Below are 15,503 nucleotides of genomic sequence, written 5' to 3' on the forward strand. Positions count from 1 at the left end.
ATGATGGTGACAGATGAAAATTCTTTGAAAGAAGGATTGCCTCTGTGATTCAGCTCAAATGTAACTTGTTTTGCATTGTCAGATAACAATGCTGACTGGGGCAATGGAAAAATAAACACGGACGGGGCAGTAGTGGAAAAGTCCATCACTCAGTTTCTACCAATAATAAATAAATGGAGAAAAATATATATTCATTACATGGTTGAAAGACCTGAAGCCCATAACATTTAGAAATGCAATTTCCAAACATCCTGTGAACATTTTCAGAAGCTGTAGCTGAATATCAATAGGATATTTGTTCATCCCCAAAGTCATGTTCGTATTCTTTTTTTCTTCCCCATGTTTCAGTCTGGCATACTTCCTTGAATGACGCAGCTGAACATAAACCTTGACCAAGTGTGGGTGGGGGCTGCTGTAAAGTTGACAAGCATATGGGAGAAGAGAAACTGGTGAAACAGTGTCTGTCATGGAGAGACCACCCACAATGAGGTTAGAGCATTTTTTGAACCTTCCTAATTAAAAGAAGTTTTATTGTTGGTCAGCTGACATTGTCATTAAGGCAGAGTTCCAAAATTTTGCAGCCATTTTAACAAGATGCACTGAAGTGTCCTGCGTTGATGAATGTCAGATTAAAAGTCATAAAATCACTAGAAATGCTGCTCTGTATTTTGAGGATTGTATTCTGAATCTAAATATAGATACTAACTGAATTGTTTGACTGATGACTGGACTGACCAGTTTATCCTCAGACCAACAATTGAAATGGAGAAGACAGCCTTTGTGAATTGGATCCAGTCTTCTCCAAAATCTGGCACTTGAGTGACACGTGAAAGCCAAATATTTAATAGACAGTGGGTACCCTTTCGATTGTTATCTATAATGGATTTATTTTCTCTACCTACTGTTTCATTTTCCTCAAAATGAAAACTGTCACCTGACTTTCAGGATATCCATTGAGTATGTAACTTTTCCAATCTTAATGTTTACAGTATCATTTCTACTCCTTCCCTGTTTTATTAAATGGAGCAAAAGAAAAAAATGTAAGCTCCAGAGAAGTCTTTTTAATCGAGAAATTAGTCAAGATGCTGCTTTTCTGCTCTCTGGCTTTTGTTTATAAGTACTCCCACGATGCTGGACAACAGAACTCCACCTCCCACCAGTATCGAAAGAATTCAATATTATGAGAGTATGACGAGTTCCACGGATCACCTGTCATTAAGATTTTTGTGGGAAATGCATATTTAGGAGTGGTCTTTGGCTTCCCATCTTGTTCTTGCCACAACTTATCTCAATGTGTCAATGGCAAAACAAGTGGAATTGAGAGTATTACAGAATTTTTGCATGTTGTGTCCTTGAGGTATAAAATTAAAAGGCCAATATGAAAGATTTCAGGTTGATATACAAGTAATCATGACCAGAAAATTTTTCAGTCTCTTTAGTGATAGAAAGCAAAATAAAAAGAATTTTGCTCTGCTTTTGGTTTGAAGAAATAGCAACTCAGTTCAGTAAGAAATGGACTCTAATCCCTAAATTTCTTTGGATTAATGCCACATGTGCACAGATTGCAAGGAAACTACAACTGTGTGTGTAACAGCAGAGGTTGAAGAAGGAAAGACCCTCAGATTGGAGAGGTTTGGAGCCACTCACTGGAGGTTAAAGGGGTTGTAAAACAGTTACCTGACACAGAGCCAGACCTCAACCATGTCTTATCCCTCAGGTATACACATTGGAGACATTTAGTCAGAGAAGAACGGGATTAATTCCAATTCCGTTAATGTGAAATGTGATCATTTGACCTGGTCTTTTTGTATTTCTCTATTTACTCTCTTTCAAAAAGCAAAACGTAAAGAACATTATAGAAAATATGTTTAACCTAGTTGAAAGGACAGTATTTCACTATTTTATCACATTAGTTTATGTAACTAAACACTACTGCTTGCAATCATGGGCTGGGATCCTGGAAAGATCCTGAACAGCCGTCTGGGTTAGCCCTCTGGTCGTAACCAAACACTCCTGTATTCATTTTGCAGTAAAATCTGCTGATGAAGAGAGGCCAGCCGGTACCTGGAGCTCTCTTGTGAGTAATTTTGTTGTCATTGATATTACTGTTGCTCTGAGTGTAACAAGACCACATTCCTAAAGTATAATTCAGATTTTTTCCCCAGATTTGATTACCTTGTGTCCCCATTAGTACAATATGGAGGAGTCTTACTATGTTTGTGCCTGCCTTTACTCAATTTTTACACACAGATTTAGACCCTAACTTGTAGAAGTTGTTATCGTATTTTATTTATTACGTTTAAAAACTGTAGCCAATTATTATTTTGTTAATGATCAAGGCCTTCTAATTCTTATCCGACATATTCCTGTCAAATTGTATTGTACTCTGTATGAATGGCAAGGAATGTAAATCTGACATAGAGAATACATGTGTATTTACAAGATACAGCTATAAGTTAATGAGATTGATTGGGTGTGTGATTTGGGAGTTCAGTTTTATAATTTTATAACCACTCCTTATATGATTATAGATTTCATTTTTCCTAAAATAGTTAATATTTACAGGGAGTGCTGCCCCTCAATCTTTTCAGAAACAGAGTTGCCGATAAGCAAATTCAGAAATATAGCATGGCATAATGCTTTGCAATCATCTTATTCCAGGAGCGGATCACTTAAATTGGACTGGACTGGTAGAGCTCATAAAGGCCTTCAAGCCAAATAAGCAAAGAAAAAAAAAAAAAGCTGCCAGGGAAGCTACTGGTATTTGCTAAATGATTTTCACTTACTAGTCTACTTATAAAATTGACTCCCTCACTCAGTCTACTCTCCTACTGCTGTGCTCATCTAGGGGAAGGGTTGGGAAGAAACTTGGAAGATCTGTTGACCTTCCATTCCTGTTGGATCAATGGCTCCTTCTTTCTCCAAAGTGAATCCACACAGTGACCAGGGAAAGAGAGAGACAGGATAAGAAGTACAATAAGCTTGAGGTAAATAGGAATATCAGGCTGTTACCTACTTATGTTTGTTTAACTGAGTTTACCTGTGAGCAGGGTCTTGGATTACACTGGCCACTGGCCACACGTGGCTGCTGAGCACTTGGAATATGTCTGGTACAACTGAGGAACTGAATTTCTAATTAATTTAAAATTGAACAGCCACCTGTGGCTGTGACTTGGCAATATCATTGGCTTGGCAATGTCACAAGTTACATGACTTTGAGCAATTTACTACGGTGGGTTGAACCTCCCTTTCCTCTCCAGGGCATGACTGGCAAGAGGTGTCGCCCTATGAGAATTGGCATCTGAGTACGTAAGAGGTGCACACCTCTAGGGGGAGCCCAAGACCTTCTCTGAGTACTTCTCACTTCATGCTGCAGAGGAAACCAATTCCTAGTTAGGCCCTTCCTACCCAGTGAGATCAAGTGTTACTCAGGGTGGAGAGTACAGATTAAAGTACTGTCAGTGAATATGGAGCACAAAGATAATGCTTGTAAATATCCACAAACTTGAATGGTGAGAAGGCAATAAATGCCTGATGCCCAAAAGGGAGAAGACTTGCTGGCCAGCTCTCGTAATCTCCCGGAGCGCCGTCTCTCCCTTCTTCCTTCCCACCTCCATTCTAGGACGAGATTAAGATATTTAGAAGCCCTACATTCTTAATTAAAGATTATGGTGTTTCATTCACGTATCATTATAAATGCAAACAACATAGAGAGTAAAATAAATGTAAAGAAAACCAACAAAGTTTTTTTCCAAAAATGCCGTACCACTCAGCACAATGGTGAGTCTGCCTTTTAGGTTATCAGGGAATTCCCTGTCTCCGCCCCGAGCATGGTTGTGTCAATTCAACAGCTATTGCCCTGTTTTGGAAAAGACTTCCTGGTCTTTGGGGCAGGCGGCCCACACCGATAGCCTCTAAAGGCAGTGAAGTGAATGCTTTCTCTTACTCTCCTGTTCCTGTTCCTCTGACTCTGCAGCTGCCTCTTCCACCATTTGGAATTAAAAACAAAAGATCTGAGATAGACTTTGGAGAAAGCAGGGATGGAAGATCCCAGTGGCCGTTTTTATTGTTCCTTAAATCAGTGGTTCTTATTTTTTTTTTTTTGATGTCACTATTAATATATGAAATTTATTGTCAAATTGGTTTCCATACAACACCCAGTGCTCATCCCAAAAGGTGCCCTCCTCAATAAAATCAGTGGTTCTTAAACTTGAGCAGCACAGCGGAATAATCTGGAGGACTTGTTAAACTACAGACTGGCCCCATTCCAGAATGTGAGACTTGGTAGGTTTGGGTGGGGTCTGAGAATTTGCATTTATTTTCTTTCTTTTTTTTTAAGTTTACTTATTTATTTTGAGAGAGAAAGAGAGCACTCTCAGGGGAAGAGGGGGAGAGAGAGAATCCCAGGCAGGCTCTGCACTGACAGCACAGATCGCAAGACTGTGACCTGAACCGAAATCAAGAGTCAGACGCTAAAACGACTGAGCCACCCAGGTGCTCCAATTTGCTTTTCTGATAGGCTTCCAGATGATTCTTATAATGCTTGTCTGAGGACCATACTTTGAGAACAATTGCTTTAGGTCTTGCTTTGGAATTTAGGGGTCCAAACTCCAGTTGGTAAAAATAAGTTGTCTTGGCTTCTTTGCTAGCTCAGTAGTGTGTGTGTGTGTGTGTGTGTGTGTGTGTGTGTGTGTGTGTCTGTGTGTCTGTGTGTCTGTGTGTGTGCATTCCCAGGGAACTCTTAGAGGAGCAGCTGTGGCCAAGGGCAAGATCCAGCATTTCCTAGTCTCCTAACCAAATGCAGCCTTTAAAATAATCCCTAAATGGTTCCCAAGAACAGGACCCAAATACTGCTTCTATTTTTTTTTTATTCTCTCGTCTTTCTATGTTGCCATTTTTTTATAAATTCTATTCTCCCTTGGCGATCTTATGACTTCATTTTCTGAGCCGTATTTCAGACTCAGGGATTTTGGCTAAGACAGAAACAAGTCAACCAAACGCTTTTGTTTTACTGTGCCCATAAGAGATAACAAAACAGAACTGTCCCCCATGACATTGCCATTTTCCCCATGCCTGTGGGAGAGGCAGAGCCTGAAAGGGTTGTTTCTGGGCCAATGACTGGTCTATCCAAGCAAACTTCCTTCCTTGGCATGGACGAGTTGAGGTTGAATTGGAAGTCTTAAGAGGTTGTGGAGAAAGATATGAGGTTGCCTAAGATTATTTTCTGAACAGAGGGGGAGTTAACTTTGAGAACCTGATAATCACCTGCTGCAGTAGAACTCATGTGAAAATAAGCCGCTCATCAGTCTGCGGGCCTTCTCAAAATACAGCAGCCTGGGCCTCGCTCCCAGAGTTTGATTCATAGGTCTCATTTCATAAATGAGGAACCTGCCATTGATTTCATATCACACATACTGCTATAGTTGAGTTTGAAATGCAGTTGCCTGAAACAACATGTGCTGTTTCTACATTGGCCACTTCTGTCTAAATTAGGTGACACTGATGATACTCCCCCCAAAGAGAAAAAGCCACCTCCATCCTCTCACGTAAACATGACAGCATTGCTGGTGGCTGACACTGCAAGGGAAAAGGAATTTTAGCTTTCTGACCCTACCACACATTCAAAAGCTGTAGGGACAGGAAGAGTGCATGATGCTTACTTCTTCTACGAGAGCACTTTTGTAAATAGTCCACATATCTTAAGGCTCCAAACACACACTTTATAAAGGTCCAGATGTTCACAGACACTCTGCAATCAATTTTAACCTTGGATAATTGCACTCTTCCTATCCAAGGGCAGTTTCAACAGGATGTGATATATTTTGTTTTTGGTTGCTGTAAGTACCAATAGTTCAAGAAGTGCTGTTATAATAACCCACTTTATCCCAGCTAGTGGCGGATCTCCAAGGAGCTCAAAACGTTTTATTGGTTATCAAAATTGAGGCCTTCTGAAGGAGATAGAAAGTCTTATTACTTCCATTTTACAGATAAAGCAGTCAAGGCCCAAAGGCTAAATGATTGTTTTGTAGTCTCACAAAATCCAGAGCCCTTGTGTTTCTGGGGTCAAGGGTCTGAGATCTAGAAATAAAAGCAAAATTCTGCCGCATGAAATATCTGTCTTGTCATCTCCCAACCTAAAAGAGACTGCAACTTACTTTCTGGCAAATTCATCATAACTTATACTTGACTCATGGAATAATAAAACATTTTTTCTTTCTCCTCTCATTTTTTTTTTTGCAGTTTAAAGTAGATGTAGGCATGAGATATTAAATATCAACTTAGAAAAATTTTAATGTATATTTTTCTTTTGTATAAATAATCAGCTATATTCAGAAAAGTCTCCCTGGATTTGGAACTTCGTGAAGGCAGACATGGTACTTAGAAACTCTGCTTTGCCACGCATTTCATCTTTAAGCTGTGCTATCTTTATGACAAGTGTGGTTGTATTCAAATACTAACAGTCTGTAGGAGGAAGAGGCAACTCTAGGTTAGGTACCTCCTCGTTTCCAGATCTCCCCGTACTCGCTTCTAACATAATGCCCATCCCAGCACTATGGGGTTAATTATTCACTTGTCTGATTGCCGAAGGGCAGAAACTCTTCCCTTTACCATTGTACCCCCAACTACATAGAAGACAGCCTTGTAACTACTGGGCATGTGTGCCTGATCTATTCCATTTGCCTCTCTAGAAGCACTTTCTATCTGTATGCAGTCTGCTCTGTGGCTTGTATTGTACACTAACCCCCATGGAAGCCATTGAGGAGCTCCCTTGAGTTCAGCCAATAAGGAGACATCCACAGGAAATTTAGGGCAGAAGGAGAGTGGGATTAGGGTAGGGCTTCCTCTATCTCCCTCGTGCCTGGGTTGTCATGGGTTAGCTTAGCACTATCCATCTACTAAAAGTCACATGACGGTATTCAAAAACATTTCATGATGCTTTGTTCAGAAATGACAGATGGACTTAAAAACAATGAAAAGAAAAGAAAAGAATAGCAAATCATTTGGAGGTGACCCTCTCCAGAGACCTGAAACTTACACTAACTAGGCTGAGTGTCAGAAAAGTATTTAAGGTAATCGGTATGGTTTGCTGTTAAAATTTAAACTAGTGAGACCTTCTAATAGGTTCTAATGTGCTCATATTTGCATTTTTACAATGTTTATTTTTATTTATTGGTGAATTATGCACACATATACCTGAAAGAGACCCACTTCAGGCTGATATGATTAGTCATTGAGCAGATAATTTTTAAATTGTTCTTCAAAAAACACCTTACGCTCTTCTGTACACACCATATCAGTCTCTGTTATCAGGGTTATTGTTCAAGAGTAGGGGACTTCTCTGATACCTAGGATGATTTGATTCCAGGTTATTTAGAGTTGCAAACTTTAATCGTTGTTTTATCTTAATCAGTGTCACAATGGTAACCACCTGGTGCATCTCAAAAGTGACACCCAAATCAGAGATTCTTAGAGATGAAATATTTCTCCATTTTGAAACCTCATAGGATTTTTTAGCATTCCTCTAAACTCCATCACTATTGGGAATATAGATGTCTTTCTTCCTCTGTGCTCTTTGCAGCCCTTGGCAGGGTGATTGGTACTATATAGATGTTTAGCTCATAACTGCTAGAATAATCTAAGGGGCCATCTAGTCACACTTTAGGATATAAGACAAGAAATTTCTGCACATAATTTCTTAGGGATGGCCATATAGCTTCCATCTGAAACTTTGCTACACACAGCAAGGCAGTTTACATCTGCCTTGATAATTCTACCAGATTCACTTCTAAGGACAATCTGTATCTGAAGTCAGTCTTCTTGCTTTTTACTTAGAAGTCTGTTCTTTTCACTTAACCCACTTTTTTTTTCTTTTTCAGAATTTCCTATGGTATAATGGTTTCAGTTCATGTTCATCTGATTATACTCGTTTGTCACTATCTCTGTGTCCCCAAATACTAAACGATAGATTTGGTCTGATTACTACAGGATATGAAACTCTTCCTCTCATGGTCTGAATGAACACAGTGCTTATTTTAATGCTGAATGAGATTCCATTGCCTCCAAAGACTGAGTTATGCATTATAATCACCAAAATGAAAAGGTAACTGTTGGTGTTTTTGAGAAAAGAAAGTGGTATGCCAAACCACACACCATTATCCAACTATTCAACTAGAAAAGAGGTCCCTCTTCAAAAGGGTTTACTGAAGTTTGACTCCTCCATAGAGGGAGCTTCTGTTGTCTAAACAACTCTTATCCTGTGTCAAAGAGAGGCAGACTGCTGGAAAAAACACAGTATGAGTATATACATTTCTTTTTATTTGTGCAAAAATGCATTTCACAGACCATTGAAAAAAGTTTGGTAACATGAGGCAATAATGTGGACAAAGAAGAGAGAGGGTATATTAAACCTAGGTTTGCACACAGCTCAACATTTTTGGAATTCTTAAAGAATAATTTGTAATTCCCATAAAGTGGTCTCACAGTATAGCCAATAGTTAGAATTGAACATATTTGGCCATTCCATATTTACTCCTTAGAAAGCCACAACATGATAAACTGTATTTAATTTTTACTCCTTGCTTGAGATACAAGACCAAACTATTGGTGGGACGGTGACCCCTATTATTCATTGTTTAAGTGTAATTCTACTGTCTGGGGTGGGAAGGGGGTGTAGAGTAAGATTAGATGAAAGCCTTCTCTAGTTTGCCAGACTGAAAAGTAGATGTTATTGGCCCTAGAATTTATTAGAGAAAAGTAAATCACTACTGTATGGTAAAGACTTTTCATTTAGACCAAGGAAAAAGCCAAGATAGAGCTTTCATGTCATATAGGAACCATAAATGGTCATGGCCATTGAAAACTCTACTATAGTTTCATAGTTAAAACCTTCATACACTAATAAGTAATTAGAGTGTAGTACAAAGAACCTATAGAAGTTGGGCTAAAAAATAGTAAAATTTGACAACAAAAACTGTATTTAAAATGCATTGTGTTCATGGGCCATTTATAGGATAAAGCTTCCTCCAACTCATCCAACCCAGTGGTCATCAAACTTACTGAACACTAGATGCTCAGAGGTACACATTTAAAATGCAGATTCTCAAACCCCATACCCTGAAATTCTAATTCAGCAGGTCTTAAACAGGATTTCATAATCGACCTTTTATTTTATTTTTTATTTTTTAACATTTATTCATTTATGAGAGACAGAGAGCACAAGCAGGATAGGGACAGAGAAAGAGGGAGACACAGAATTGAAGCAGGCTTCAGGCTCTGAGCTGTCAGCACAGAGCCTGACGCAGGGCTTGACCTCACAGGCTTGAGATCATGACCTGAGCCGAAGTCGGACACTTAACCGACTGAGCCACTCAGGCGCCCCATAATCGACATTTTAAACCACATCCCTGTTGCCCCTGATGCAGTGGTGTTCTGCTCAGTCTTGGAGAAACCACTGGATAAAAACCATCCATAAAGTGTTTTCATTTTAATTGGTTTATGAAATATCTGTGCCCCAGTTTACCCTCAAAGAAAACTTCTGGAGCTCATGAGTACTCATCAGAGCAGAGAGGTGAGGCAGATTTATGGATTTTTAAAAACTTTTATTTTGAAGTAATTTTAGACTTACAGATTTATAGATTATTTTAAAAGGCCTAGTTCTTAAATGGTCCTTTGATGGTGCCCAGCATGGTGAGATGTTAATGTATGTGTGTGGTAGAAACATGAGAACTGAGCTCTCTGTTAGCTTCTTGCCTATCCTGTAAAATGACATACCCATATATATTTGTATAGGCGCTCTCTCTCTCTCTCTGTGTATACATACATACATATATATTTAAAGAATAAATGCTTTTATTTTATTTTTTAAAGTTTATTTATTTTGAGAGAGGGAGCATGTGCATGCGTGAGGGAAGGCCAGACAGAGAAAGAGAATTCCAAGCAGACTCTGTGCTCTCAGCGTGGAGCTCACTGGACACAGGGATCAAACCCACAAACCGTGAGATCATGACCTGAGCCGAAATCAAGAATCAGGTGCTTAACCAACTGAGCCACCCAGACACCCTGGCTTTATATATTTTCATTTACAAAATCTTCATCATATGAAGTGTACACTCTTCTTTTCCTTATATTTTCATGCTTAAAAAATGATGCCAGCCAGCTTGGTAGGTCAAGGGACTATGTCATACTCATAGTATTTAAATTATGCCTTAAAAATCATACAATTTTATGGGGCACCTGGGTGGTTCAGTCGGTTAAGGGTCCGACTTCAGCTCAGGTCATGATCTCGTGGTCTGAGTTCGAGCCCCACATCGGGCTCTGTGCTGACAGCTCAGAGCCTGGAGCCTGCTTCAGATTCTGTGTTTCCCTCTCTCTCTGACCCTCCTCCACTCATGCTCTATCTCTCTCTGTCTCTCAAAAATAAACGTTTAAAAAAAAAGTCATACAATTTTAGAAAATACTTCAAATATTTACTGCTAAATTTTTCACTGAAAATAAGTATGTATAGTCTATGTGATAATAATTGGATTTTATCCAGCTATTAAAAGTTTAAAAAAAATTTTTTTGAGCATGTAGGAATGCTAGTGACCTGTGTAGAACCTCTAAACAAAATCCCTCCACTAAATATTTCAGTTCCATGGTTGAATTTTGTCATTCTGGCATGTTCAAAGTGATTTAAAAATATTTATTTAGTTTAATTCAGCATGAGTCACTTCCTCCTGGATTTTAATGCTAACCTCAGAACATATAATGATTGAAAGAAGGAATCATTATTATGTATTAATGGTGAAAATTAAATTACAACATATTTGAACACACTTCCTAAAGCTGACAGCAATAAGGAATATACCAAGAAGACATTTTCTCTTTATTATTCATATTAAACATGTCACTTTTATATTCTGTAGGCAGAATGAGACCCATAAACATGGTAATTATATTTGAATACTATGCAGTCAATATACTTAGAAATTAAATATGTCTAAGCAGCCAAATTCTCTTATTGGTTATGAGTAAAAAAAAATATCTCCTTAGTGGGGGACAGCTGTTACTGTTAGTTAAAAATCCCTACTGTGTAAATTGGTATTTAGGTACATTCCGAAGAGTGAGGTTTTTGCTACAATAGACTTTATAGCTTCTTCCTAATGGTTAAGGCCTATCACATAAACCCTTCTGTGTTCTGGTTCACTGACCTACTCCATAAAGTCATTATGGACTATTGTGCCCATCCAGCAGCCCCAGGGATCCATTAAAGATCTATTTCACATCTCAGATTCCTGCTGATAGAAGACATATGTTCTAAAATCCAGCTACAATCCATAAATCGGTATAACGATTTTTGAATTTGAAATTTCCCTTTTACATAACTCAAACTGGGTCTAGTTTTTGCTTCTTAAAAAACATCATGTATGTAGGAGAGAGAGAGTAGTGCAGAGGATATGTGGGAGAGGACCGGATGGATTCAGACTGTTACAACTTGAAAACACCTGGAAAACCTTTTTCCCAAATTGATTACCGAATCCAGTATAGTAGGAGCAAAGGTAATTGGCAGCTGAGTATGCAGACACTTCCCTCTTCCTTCTTACCTGGAAGAATAAGAAAGCAATCATCCAATAAGAAAACAGCAAGGTCTCTTTTTGCTTTGCCACGAGTTTCCACTCTAATAGACTTCAAGAACGTAGACACCTGGAGTGCCTGGTTGGCTCAGCTGGTTGAGCATCTGACTCTTGATTGCTGCTCAGGTCATGATCCCAGGGTCGTGGGATCAAGCCCCATGTTGCGCTCTGCACTGAGTGTGGAGCCTGCTTAAGATTCTCTCTCACTCTCCCTCTGCCCCTCTCCCCAGCTCACACACGCTTTCTAAAATTAAAAAAAAAATAATAAAGAAGAATGTAAACATCTTCTGCTAATGATACTAAGGTTGTGGGCCCAGGAAAAACTCTTAGGTAATAACAGCGTTGAAGGCAGAATGATGAAATCTGGGTCCATGTGGTCTAAGGGGGGTATTAGCCCAGCATTGTGGATTGTGTTCTTTTCTTGGCTCAATTACTGGTGGATGATTTGACACTGAACTTTAGCAATCTTCAGCTCTGATCTTTCTATCTGAAAGACGTTATGATAATGTATATCTTATGAAGGAGATCATGCACTAGTTACTCAAGAAGCTACTTGTGCATGAAAGAAACAATCATGGCTTGCCATCCTAATGGTATAATAACACATTTGCAAATTATTTGAATGAACTTTCTGAATAAAGTTACTTTAAATATAGCAAACTATAAAACTAAGTTGACAGGTGAACTTAACCCTAAGTTGTAAATAAATCCCCCAAGTAGTCTTGTCAATTTTTTTTCCTGATTTCTTTCATAGTATTTGAAATTTTTTTAACAAGAGGAATCGTGAACCATGAGGAAATAGGGCTACATTCCATATCTGGTCTTGTGATGTGCATGCATAACTTTAAGAACTGCACGTTAGAAACAACTCAATAAAAACAAAAACTCCTAATCAAATAAAAAATGTTGCCGTTAACTTGAATTTATCCAAAGGATATCCCTCCCTCTAAATATATTTCCCAAAGCTAAGAAGGTTGGATAGCTGTCCTAGAATAGGTTGTAGCATACAGCATATTGATATCTGAAATCAAATCAGAGGATTCCAGGAACTTCTGTCATAGACTTATGCCTAATTTTCCCAGCTGACCCCTATTATGTCCTCTCAGCCGACACATGCTGTCTGATACTATACAGCTCTATGCAAGCTCTGCACCTATATGCTATTTAATCTCCAGCAAATTAGATAATCAACCTTTGTCTCCATCGCATCATCCATAAACAGGAGTAATAATACCCATACCACAAGGCTGTTGCAGGATTTATTCTAGTATAGCATTTAGCAAGCTGTCTGACATAAACTAGGAGCAGCCTAATCTTACCTATTATAATAACAATTATTGTAATTATTGTAATTATCATTATGAGGTATCTTACCATCCCTCCCAGCTAGTAAGGTTTTGCATCTCCACACAGGAATATAGGACTTTTCTCATTGTTCTTATTGGAAGAGTGAATAAGTGAATGATTGAATGAATGAACTAATGAATAAAAAAAAAGGCAAGCCCTTGAAATTAGGAAGCTTGTATCCTAGAAGACAACATAACCAAAGGAGTATACTCCTGCAGCCCTTCATGTTTATAATTTCAGCCGCTCTCCCCTTATTTACTTATCCTGTGCTCCAGGCAGAAAGTTATGCTTCTCGAGAAGGCGGTTGACCTTCCTGGACAAAGAAAGAGTCTTGATTAGGATAAAAGATTGGGGGTAAAGGATACTTTTCCTGTACTAGATCCTGAGGAGCACCATTCATTTTTAAATAACCAGAAGCCAAGGAAATAGAAAGTCAGGGATTGAAAGCTGACACAATAGCTTACACTCCGCTCCTTGGAGAAAACAACACAATATCAAAAACAACTACAATAATCAAATGTGAAAATAACCACAATAGAACTGGGATACAAAAGGCCTGTAGAGGGAAGCTAGGAAGAAGAAAAAAATCAGTTCAGGATTTAGTCTGAGATGGGGAGCTGAGAGAAGAGAATAGGGTTTGGTGACATCAGAAGAAGATCTGAAACCCTGCTGAAAATATCTCAGAGGGAACAAACGCTCGTTCTCATAGTATTTCTTGTCCTCAAATTTATCCCAGGATTTTTAGAGCTATTCTAATTAATGATCCAGGCCTCTTTAAAAATGCAAATTAAGGAGCTATAGTTCCCTCAACTCGTTTTTCTCAAATCTCCCCCATTTCAGTGAAAAGCAACAGCACTCTTTCAGCAACTCAGGTCAGAAGCCATGGAATGGCCTTTCTCTCTCTAATCCATCAACCCATTCGTAAGATCTTGTCAAAATATACATGGAATTGAAGCATTGTTCCTTACCTCCAGTACTCTGCTCTGCCCCACCCTAGAGCATCTCTACCCGGGATCATCCAACAGGCTTCTAACTGGTGTCTGTACTTCTGCTATTGCCTCTTTGAGGCTAATCTCCTCTCAATAGACAGAAAGACTCAATCAGGGACACTTGGGTGGCTCGGTTGGTTAAGGTTAAGAGTCTGACTTCTCAGGTCATTATCTCCTGGTTCATGAGTTCAAGCCCTGCATCAGGCTCTCTGCTGTCAGCACAGAGTCTGTTTTGGATCCTCTGTCTCCCTCTCTCTCTGCCCCTCCCCAACTTGCTCGCACCCACGTGTGTCCGCTCGCACACACTCTCTCAAAAATAAACATAAAAAAAATTTTTTTAAATAATTAAAATTAGGACCCGTTATGTCACTCCTTTGCTCAAAACTCTGTAAACACTCCTGTCACTCAGTGTAATAGTTTTTTGGTAACCTACAAAGCCCCACAAGATCTCGTAATGCACCCCACCCCCCACCCTTCACCTTGCCCTGGTTTAGACCTGCTCCTGCTTCAGGACCTGTTATCTTGCTGCCCCCCTCTGCCTAGAATTCTCTTCCCCCAAGACACTGCTCACATCAGTCCCTCATTTTCTTCAGGCCTTTAAACAATGTCACCTTCCTCAGCCACTCAACCTAAAGTTTCAACCCTGTGCTCTACAAATGCTACTACCTAACCTATTTCCTATCCACTTTCTTGGATTTAATTGGGTTTTCTTCTCAGTATTATCACTATCTAACACATCCTATATTTATATATTTATCTTATATTTATATTGTTCACTCCTTATCTCTCCCACAGAAATATAAATGCCTTGAGAGTCAGGGTTGTTTTTGTTGTTTTGTTTTGTTTTTTAATTCACTGTTCTCAGCACCTATAACACTGGCTACATAGCACACCCTCAGTAAGGAGTTTCTAAAGAAAATGAATAAATGGTTTTAATTATATTTTAAGTCATTGCTTAAAATCCAGCTACAGTAGCTTCCCTGGGGGCCTCCGATATGCCTCTTTGATGTGCCTCTTTGACTAGAAAAGTAATTTGGGATTGAGGCACTGGAGCACAGGAAAATATTAGTGAGTCTAAAGATGGAAAGTGAGAAAAGGGGATCTCTGAGTACCTAGGAGATACACTGAGGATATTGGTCACCTGGGTGACGTTGTCAAGAGGTATAAAGAAGTTCAAGAACGTTATAAGAAGAAACAACAGAAAAACAGAAAAAAAATCAATAAACCACATTTCATCTATTTTATAATTTGGCTCATACGGCCCCCTCTCTTCCTTCTCCCAGGATATTAGTAAAGATCCATAAAAGGGACCGCTGAGTGCCAATGCTTTTAGTCCTGCATTCAGAAACTGGGTTCCATATGCGGAGAGAGTCCCTACACCCACCGTTAACCTGCTCTGCAGAGCCCAGAGCACCAGAGGGAAGCGAGGGGGTAGATGGGGTGCTTAAATTCTAGGATATTTTGGAAAAGCAGAGCTCTCTTCATACACCTGTCCTCTCTCCACTCCCACCCTTTAACTGAGGAGATTTCATTCTTGCTGCCTGGAAGATGCCAG

This window comes from Panthera pardus, unplaced genomic scaffold (genome assembly GCF_024362965.1).
Source record: "Panthera pardus isolate Hobbes unplaced genomic scaffold, ASM2436296v1 HiC_scaffold_8, whole genome shotgun sequence".
NCBI lineage: Eukaryota > Metazoa > Chordata > Mammalia > Carnivora > Felidae > Panthera > Panthera pardus.